This window comes from Cryptomeria japonica, chromosome 10 (genome assembly GCF_030272615.1).
Source record: "Cryptomeria japonica chromosome 10, Sugi_1.0, whole genome shotgun sequence".
NCBI classification, from domain to species: Eukaryota; Viridiplantae; Streptophyta; class Pinopsida; order Cupressales; family Cupressaceae; genus Cryptomeria; species Cryptomeria japonica.
The window spans coordinates 75056596-75066270 of record NC_081414.1 but is presented as its reverse complement, the minus strand read 5'-3'; positions in this window follow the sequence as shown (position 1 = coordinate 75066270).

The following is a 9675-nucleotide window of genomic DNA, read 5'->3' as shown; positions in this document are numbered from 1 at the left end:
ACACTAAGCCCCATTATGGTATGTTGTTGTCCAGGCAGTGGGCAACAGCAGTAGGAGGAAATGTCTAATTAGATTTATCTTATCCTACCATCCCAATAAAATGGGAATTAGGTCAAGTTGTACAGAGAACCACGTGCTCCTAGAGTAATTGAAAATGTAGATCCTAATATGCTCAATTGTATGATTGATGTGGATCTTGATAATTTCATACTACAACCAATTTTACCTCAGTTGAAGAATACTGACCCCATTGTGACTGAATTAGAATCACAATAGCATGGTTTATGGCAGATGTATTTTGATGGAGCTTTCTCCAAAGAAGGGTCTGGAGCAAGAGTCCTTTTTGTATCCCCATCAGGTATAACTTTTAAATATTCTTTTCTCTTAGCCTTTCAGTGCATGAATAATACTACAAAATATGAAGCTTTTTTATTGGGGCTTGAAGTTGCAAAGAGGCATGGGATACAGCTGTTGAAAATTTTAGGAGATTCATAATTGGTTGTCTCTCAGGTAAGATCCAAATATGCATCCAAAAATGATAGATTAAAGAGATATAAACATGCAGATTGGGATGACATTGAGCATTTTAGTGCATTTTCTATTAATTGGATAGAGAGATCAAAGAATATCATGGCAGATTTTTTAGCTAATGTTGCATTGAAAATGATGATGCAACACTAACTGGCATATCCACTGTGGAAATGAAGTCTAGGCCTGCCATCCCTGATAATGTATATAATTGGCAAGTTTTTGTCGATGATGAAGATATTCTTAGGTTCATTCAATGTCTTGATGATTATGATGGACAGAAGATTGATTGTAATGCATTGGTGGAAGTGGTTGACAACAAGGAAACAGTGTTCAGAAATGACTTGGTCCAACTGGAAATGAATGAGATACCTAAAGGGTTGGTAGAGCTAGAGAGTATGTTCAGCTACAATGACAGTCATTTACATCAGCAGTCTACCACCAAGCTAGAAGAATTGGAGGAGGTAAACCTGGGGACTGAATCATCGCCTAAGTTAGTATACATGATAGTTCTGATACTTAATGTTAAGTACAGATGCTAAGCTAATAAGATGAGAGGGGGGGTGAATCATACAAACTTAATCTTCCATAAAAACATTAGATTCAACCTTGGTAACATATACTTCAATAATATAACCAAAACTACTAAACATGCAAACTCAAAAGCATATAAACATCATAATCCTCATAACACTAGATTTAACATGGAAACCCAAATAGGGAAAAACCATTGTGGGATTTTGGACCCACTAAGAAATATACTCTTCTAGAGTATGCTCGGTTAAAAGTAAATCCTATTAAAGATTACAAACACATTGCTAGATGTGACCCAGTTAAGGGATTTCCCTCAGATTTGTTAGGATCTTCACCTTGTTAGAGGTGATCTTGTTAAAGGATTTCAAACACTCAATCAGAATGTCACCTTGCTAGAGGGTTTTACAAATAAGACTGTTAAGTCCATTCGGTTAAGAGATTTTCTGTCACTTTACAAAATAACAGTAATAAAAATCTATCTGCAACTTCACATCTAAAATGCTAAAGCAGATTCTTATTTTCTCAATACAATATAGGACTTATCTTATCCATCTGTTGGGCTCTATACTCCATTATTCAAATAGGTCTTCAAGCTTTAGTGCTCAGTAATCACTATGTAGCATCTCTGTGCACACACTTGCCCACATGCATTGTTTATCAACAGTTCCTTATTTATAAACAATTTTCCAACCACTTAATCTCCTTGATCATATTTCCCATGATCAATCATAGCCATCAGATCTTCAAACTTTACCAGGTTCATTGTATCCTTCAATCTGGAAATGTTTTACCCCACCTTGGAACTTGCATACATTTCTTGGAACTTGTGCTAGGATATTGCGGTTCAATCTAAGTTGTAGATCTTCATGCTGATTTTCCTTTGCCATAGATTCTTTAACAAACTTCATGCATGGCATACCAATCATTTAATCATAGCCAGCTCATCAGCTTCCTTCATAAAATAATGATTTTATTCATTCAATGCATTCTATTACTACTTGGTTGCAACTCAGTAAATACTAAACTTCACTCGGTAGACATTCTGCCTTCATTAACCGATAGCGATAACCTTAAGGTTTACCGACTAGGTTCTTTGCTCGATAACATAGTATAGTTTAACCTTACAATAAATAACATATGTAGGATATCAAAACAATCTAAACATCATGATCTCATCATTGTCTAACTCGGTAATAGTTGCCCATTGAATAACTTATTCCTCCCCTTCTTCATCATATTTTTTCTGTGTCTTTTACCGACATCTTTATACTCATCAAATCATACTTCTTAAGATATGGCAACATCATATTGAATTAGAAAATCAATTTCTTGACATCAATGACAAAATAATAATATTAAGATAGTAAACATCCATAATCATCAACAACCTTCTCAATATCCTTATTGAAATGCCAACAATCTCTCCTTGTCTGTTATAATGCCAACAATGCATTGGAAAGAAATTACCCCCTCATGTCAAAACTAATCTTATTAATTTATTGAATAGATACAAACATGTTTTTGCTTGGTCTTATGAAGACCTTAAGGCATATAGACAAGACTTGTTTCAGCATGAAGTCCCTTTATTTCCATATGCTAAGCCTTTCAGACAAAAGCTGAGACCTATTAACCCCCTGTTAGAAACCAAGATGCAGCAAGAATTGACTAAGTTAAGAGAAGGGGGGATTATCAAACCTATAAGACATTCTTCATGGGTATCCAATTTGGTCCTAGTAAGAAAGAAAAATGGGGACATTAGATTGTGTGTGGATTTTAGAAATTTAAATGTTGCTTCTCTAAAAGATAATTACTCTTCACCTAATATGGAAGCCATGTTGTAGAGAGTAACTGGTTGTGATCTTTTGTCCATGATGGATGGTTTTTCGGGATACAATCAAGTGTTGGTAAGAGAATCTGAACAATTCAAAACTTCCTTCACTACTCCATGGGGAACATATGTTTATCTAAGAATGCCATTTGGATTAAAAAATGTTGGAGCTACATTTCAGAGAGCTATGGATGTAGCCTTTAAAGAATTCATCGACATCATCATGGTGGTTTATCAAGATGATTTAACTTGTTTCTCCAAACAAGCCGATGACCACTATGGACAATTAGAAAAGGTATTCAATAAGGCTTTGGAATTTGGCGTGTCATTAAATCCCAAGAAATGTCATTTTGGTGTCACTGAAGGAAAATTATTGGGGCATATTGTGTCCAAGGAAGGGGTAAGAATAGACCCTGAAAGAATTGAGGCAATAAATAATGTGTCTGCACCAAAAAATGTTAAAGGTATCCAATCTTTTTTGGGTAAGGTTAATTTTGTTAGAAGATTCATTGCAAATTTTGTAGAGATAGTGAAGCCCATTGTAAAATTACTCAAGAAGGTTACAACATTTTGTTGGGACCAAGAAGCATCAAGGGCTTTTGATGAGATTAAATAGGCCATTCAGGAAGCACCAGTGTTGAAATCTCTTGATTACAGTAAGCCCTTTTCTCTCTTCTCTTTTGCTTCATACTGTTGGGAAAAATGGTGTCTCAACCTTGCATTTATGCGAGGTTACTATTTATAGTAAGTTTTCATTTGAGCACGAAATGGTGCGAAACTCTCCCTGAAGCTTCTGGTTGGCTAGATAAGCATTCTGGTAAAGTTGCGTCGCAAGGTCACAGCTAGTTTTGAAGATATTAAAGTTTTCGTCTTGGAGGGGTGCAATAAAATGTTTAAACTTAATTTTGGGGACTTTAGAGGCTCCGAAACACCCTGAAAAGTGGCCATAATTGGTGAAGCTAGTTATGAGGTGATAGAGAACTTCAGGAGCTTTCCGGCGCTTCAAATGGTTCGTCAATCGGACACCCGGTTCTCAAGTTATGGCCTCCAGAAGTTTGTACTCTTGAAATAGGAAAAATAATTTGTATCGAATACATAAATGAGCTGTAAAAAGGGAGCGACACATGTTGATGTGTTCTTTAACATGTCATAGGGCATCTAGAAGGAAGATAAGGTTGGCTACACCTTATTGGGTGGTTTTAGCCCATGGTTTTGTAATACCGTTTGACGGTTTCTTGTATTGTATCTCCTATTTATGAGGTGTGAGAGATAGAGGTTGTGTGTAAGAGTCCTATGGCTATTGAGTTACCTCTGAATCTCTGATTAGTGGTACTCCTGCGAAGAGTTTGCTCTGCAAGTATGTTGTAATCTGTTTTTTATTACTGAATAAAATATTGAGCTGCTTTTGGAGGGTGGGGTTTTTCTCCCGAAAGGGTTTTCCCCATGTAAATCATTGTGTTGTGGTATGAATGTTATTATATCTATTTCTATTTTCTATAACTGTTGTAATGATCTGAAAAAGTTTTGCATTACCCTCCTCTCAAGGTTAGTGTAGGAATTTGTTTCCGCTACTTAACTTCCTTACAAGTGGTATCAGAGCCTGATCACCTTTGGTTTCAATTGTGGGCAGTTGGGTTTTTTGAACTAATCCAGATTTGAGTGGGAGCTTGTGCAGAAGACACTTTTTGATCTTGTTGCAGGAATATTCAGATGGCGAGTTCGTCAGGGAGAATAGAGGTGGAGAAATTTAACGGAAGTAATTTTGAGATGTGGAAGCTGAAGATGGAAGATCTGCTAATAGATCGAGATCTTTGGGATGTTGTTGATGCGAATGTCCAAAGGCCCTCAGATCCTACTGCGGCAGCTCAATATGATGTTATGGACAGAAAAGCCAAGGGTCTAATCAGACTGTGCCTGGCAGACTCTGTTCTAATCAATGTCCATGAAGAAAACTCTGCAAAGAAGCTATGGACTAAGCTTGGTGAGATGTATCAAGTGAAATCTTTATTAAATCAAATTTTCTTAAGAAAGAAATTGTATTCCTTGAAGATGGAAGAGGGCGGACGAATTGCAGACCACCTGGAAGCATTCAATATGTTGGTGGCTCAATTAGTATCCGTCGGTGTTAAGATGGACGAGGAGGAGAAATGTCAGATCTTGCTTTGCTCTTTGCCTGATTCGTGGGATTCTCTTGTTATGGCTATCAGTAGTACTTCTGTTGTTTTGAAATCTGAAGACGTGGTGGGTGCCCTACTCGGTGAAGAGATGCGAAGGAAGGTATCCATCAGTTCAAAGGAAGCCCTAACTATTCGTGGAAGACCTAGGGAGAAAGGCAAGAAGAATGAGAAGCGCGACAAGTCCAAATCCAAAGGGAGATCGAAATCTCCTAGAAAGTCCAAAGTCATTTGCTGGAATTGCGGTAAACTGGGTCACATCCATAAGGACTGCAAAGAAAAAAAGAAGAAGAAGAAAAAGAAAAGGTTCGATTCTGATTCTGAGTCCGACAAGGAAGATGGCGATGCATTTATTGCGGCTTTGGCGACTCATGTAGGTAATGATGCCTGGCTAATTGACTCAGGTGCATCTTTTCATATGACTTCCAATAGGAATTGGTTTTCTGAATATGAAGGATTTAATGGAGGTAAGGTGTACTTGGGTGATGATTCACCTCTAGACATTGTTGGTCGAGGTAAAGTTAGAATCAGGTTTTCTGATGGTAGAATAAAAGGGATTAATGGTGTGCTGCATATCCCTGGATTAAAATGAAACCTGTTATCTGTGAGCAAACTGATAGATGCGGGTGTGCAGGTAGTCTTTTCTGAAACAGGATGTAAGATGATTAAGGGTGCTATGGTAGTTGCTAGAGGTGTCAGGTTTGGCACTTTGTATAAGCTTGAAGCATACACTGTTGAGTGTAATAGCACTTCTGTAAAAAGTAAATCTATGGATACTTCATTGGAAGATTTGAAGGTTTCACCTTCAGCAGATGGAAATGGTTTTTGGGTACCTAAGGGTGCTCTTTCGTCTGAAGCAAAGTTACCTGCAGAGAAGACTATGTTATGGCACCAGAGACTTGGCCACATTGGAGAAAAGGGTCTAAGGACCTTGAAAAATAAAAATCTTGTTGAAGGTTTGAATGATTGTAATCTTGACTTTGATTTCTGTGAGCATTGCATTTATGGAAAACAAAACTGCGTTCAATTTTACTCGAGTTCTCATAAAACTTGTGGTGTTTTGGATCTTATTCATTCTGATGTGTTTGGTCCAGTAGATGTCTCTTCGATTGGAAAATCCACATATTATGTTTCATTTATTGATAATTTTAGTAGAAGGACATGGGTATATTTTCTAAAGAGTAAATCTGAAGTTTTTAGTCGTTTTAAAGAATTTAAAGTAATGGTTGAGTTGCAGACTAGAAAGAAAATAAAATGTTTGAGAACTGATAATGGCGGTGAATTTTGCTCTAATGATTTTGATAGATTCTGTAAAGACTGTGGAATTAACAGGCATAAGACAACTCCGTAATCTCCACAGTAGAATGGAGTTGCAGAAAGAATGAACAGGACACTGATGGAGAAGGCTAGGAGTATGTTGAGTGGTGCTGGTCTCAAACAAAAGTTTTGGGCTGAAGCTGTTGCCACTGCTTGTGTGTGGGGGAAAAAGTGACACTAAGCAAACATGCCCTAATCTCACTTTCAATCACACATTTGTGGAATACGAAAGAGCCTAGAGGTATCACACAATTGGCTACTTCTTTTTGTGAAAGAGAGAGCCACAGGCTACCTATTAGGATTTCTATTCCTTTGTTGTAATTGAAAGATAAAATGATGCAAGTTCAATTCCTAACCCCAAAATGCAAGTATGAACTAATGACAAGATTGTAGAATTGAACTCAAACAATGGAAAGCGGAAAACACAAGGATAAGACAAGAATGTAAATGCGTACCCAGAGTTAAAATCTGACTGAAAATGTTCGGGACGGGGGCGCGGGCGCCACTGTCCTGATTCTGCCTCTGAAACTGCTCCGGAAACTGCTGTTTTGCACTTTGGAAAAAGCTGTCAAAAATGCTGAAAATGTTGTCTGTCAGGAGGACCAGGGCGCCCAGCGCCCCTATCCCAGGGACCAGGGCACCCAGCACCCCTGTCCTAGTAGGACCAGGGTGCCCCACGCCCCTGTCCTGGTCTTTTGCTCTGAGATTTGGTGGGAAGGTCTGTCTCAGTCTGCTTCTTTCGAATCTGCAACTTGTGGCGTCGTCCGAATTCCCAAACCTGCACTTATATCTGAAAAGGTGTTTGGGCGGCTATATAGGGTTTTGCCTTAGTCAAACCCCTGCTTCGGTGATTTCCACCTCCACGAATAGCCAAGTTGTTTTGTAAAATGTATTGTGTGTGCAGACCTAGTGTGTGTGCAAGGTCCTAAAATGCAAGAAAGCAAACTAGAGCAACCTAGAAAGTAAACCCTAATTGCTTGTAAATGATAATGTAAATGCTCTAAATCAAGATGCAAAGTGATCTAAAGCATGAATAAAGGATATATTGAAGCTTATGCAAAGACATGAAAACAACATGAAATCATACCCAACCCTCAAGGGAGGAGTACAAGCCAATCTTCAGTCGGTAATCTCCTATTGTTCTTCAATGTCTTCCAAGCCCTAAATGGATGAATGAAATTGATAAATGCTTGATAGAAGGATGTTGAATGTTGTTGAAGTCTTCAAAGATCTGCTCTTTCGCTGCATGGAAGGTCCCTCAACCAAAAATTCGGATCCTTTCAAATGAAGAAAGAGAGCTCTTATATATGAAACCCTAGGTCTTAATTTCGACTTTAGGCCGACTTAGAGATTGAATCTCCCGCCAATTTCTTGAGGTTAAGCCTTATTTTATGATTGGATTGCGCTCCTAAAATTTCGGGAAAAATGTCCAGGACCATGTTGCACTCCGGGCGCCATGGTCCCGACAACTTTTCACCAAATTTTCAGGACTGTCGGATATGATGATTTTAGAGGGAATCCCGAAGTTACAGGTGATTTCGAGATGTTTTAACCCCCGAAATCAAGCCCCCAAGTTCAAAATAGGACTTAATTAGGGTTTTTGATTAAATGATGTATTGGAAGAATAAAATGAAAAGGGCACACTTTAATGAAAGGGCCCAACTTTATGATATGGGAGATGATAAAATAGGACCTTAGACCTAATTAATTTAATTAATTAAGTGCTAAAGGGGAAATGCAATGCAAAATACAAAATGTGCCAAGGTGGGTGCTAAACTAGGTGTGAAATTGTACCACCCTAGCAAGTGCGTACAATTTACGACGCTACATTTAGCCCCCACTTTAGCAGTCATATGAACACTACGTGCATATGCAAGCTAAAGTACAGAAAAGTAAACATTATTTGAAAAAGGATATATCCATAAGTCTGTCGAACGAAGCCCCCAGCGGTATCTGCAATACACAGTTAGGAACCACACCCTACAAAACATATGTTAGATCACAAAATCACCTAATGCTTACTAAGGAAGGTGATGAAAATTCGAGGGTAGCTATATGCCCCCCCCTGTTTCGGCTTGCTAATTTTAGTGAGTTGAAACAAGGTATCATGTTTACCACTTCGAATTGTTAAAGAATATTGATGACAAATGCTCCCAAGAAGATTTGATATGAGATCTAATGGAGAATCATTTGGTAAGAAAGAGGACTAAATCTCAATTCCAACACAACAAAGAGTGTGACGATTTGAGAGTTCTCTAACACAAGATGAAGGATGTAAATGGAAACAAAATGCAAAGAGAAGAAAAGAAAAGAAAAAAGCATGAATACACACATTGGTGATCCATGAGAAGAATAGTGAGAGAGAAAAACACGGACTTCTCGCCCCTAGATCTTGTCTAGGTGATCCATGTGAAAAAGGACATGGAAAACTAGCCCCTAGAATCTGTCTAGGTGATCCATGTAAGGGAGGAGAGTGAAAAAGTCTAGCCTTATGCCGCTAGTTCCACTCAACCTCGTGCATGTGTGTGTAAGGGAGGTTAGAAGCACCTCATAGGAGTCTATGCCTGAGTATGCTACAACCTGTATATGTATAGTAAAAAAAGTGTGACATCTCGCTCTAAGAGTCTGTGCTCTGGTTCCGAGAATAATCACCCTGCATAAAAGAAAAATGGAGACATCTCGCTCTAAGAGTCTGTGCTCTGGTTCCGAGAATGACCCATTGCTCAAAAAGTGTAATGTTTATGTCATAAGCAAAGTAGAACAAGGATACCTACCTTCATCACAAAAGAAGATACCCCAAAAATGCAACAATGTCATAGATCCAAGCAAGAGAGTTTTGCACTCTTTAAGAAAGGATAAGATAGTTGAAAAGGGATTTCTTGTAGTTTGTGTAAAGGAGATCCTTAGAGGAGAAGAGATCTTTGTACAAAAGACACCTATCCCCGAGAGGAATTGTCTTAGACAAATATAACATCTTCTAGAATAAGACAAAGAAGAGAATAAGAATGCAATACTTCCTTCTTTTGCGAAGTGAAAGTGATTCTTAATGAAGGATGACGCTCCTTTTAACCCAATTGGGAGAGTGAATTCATTATGGATGTATTTTACCAAGTTCAAAAGAGGTTGTAGTCAAGGACTTACACCTCTTGTAAGAGAGAATCCTTGAACAAACAACAACAAATGCATACAAGGAATAACATCACGTAATAAAGTTCACACCATCCACAAAATAGGAAAAAGTGGATCCTTAGATAAAAATAAGGAAAGATCATTGCCTCAATGAGAAGGACTTAC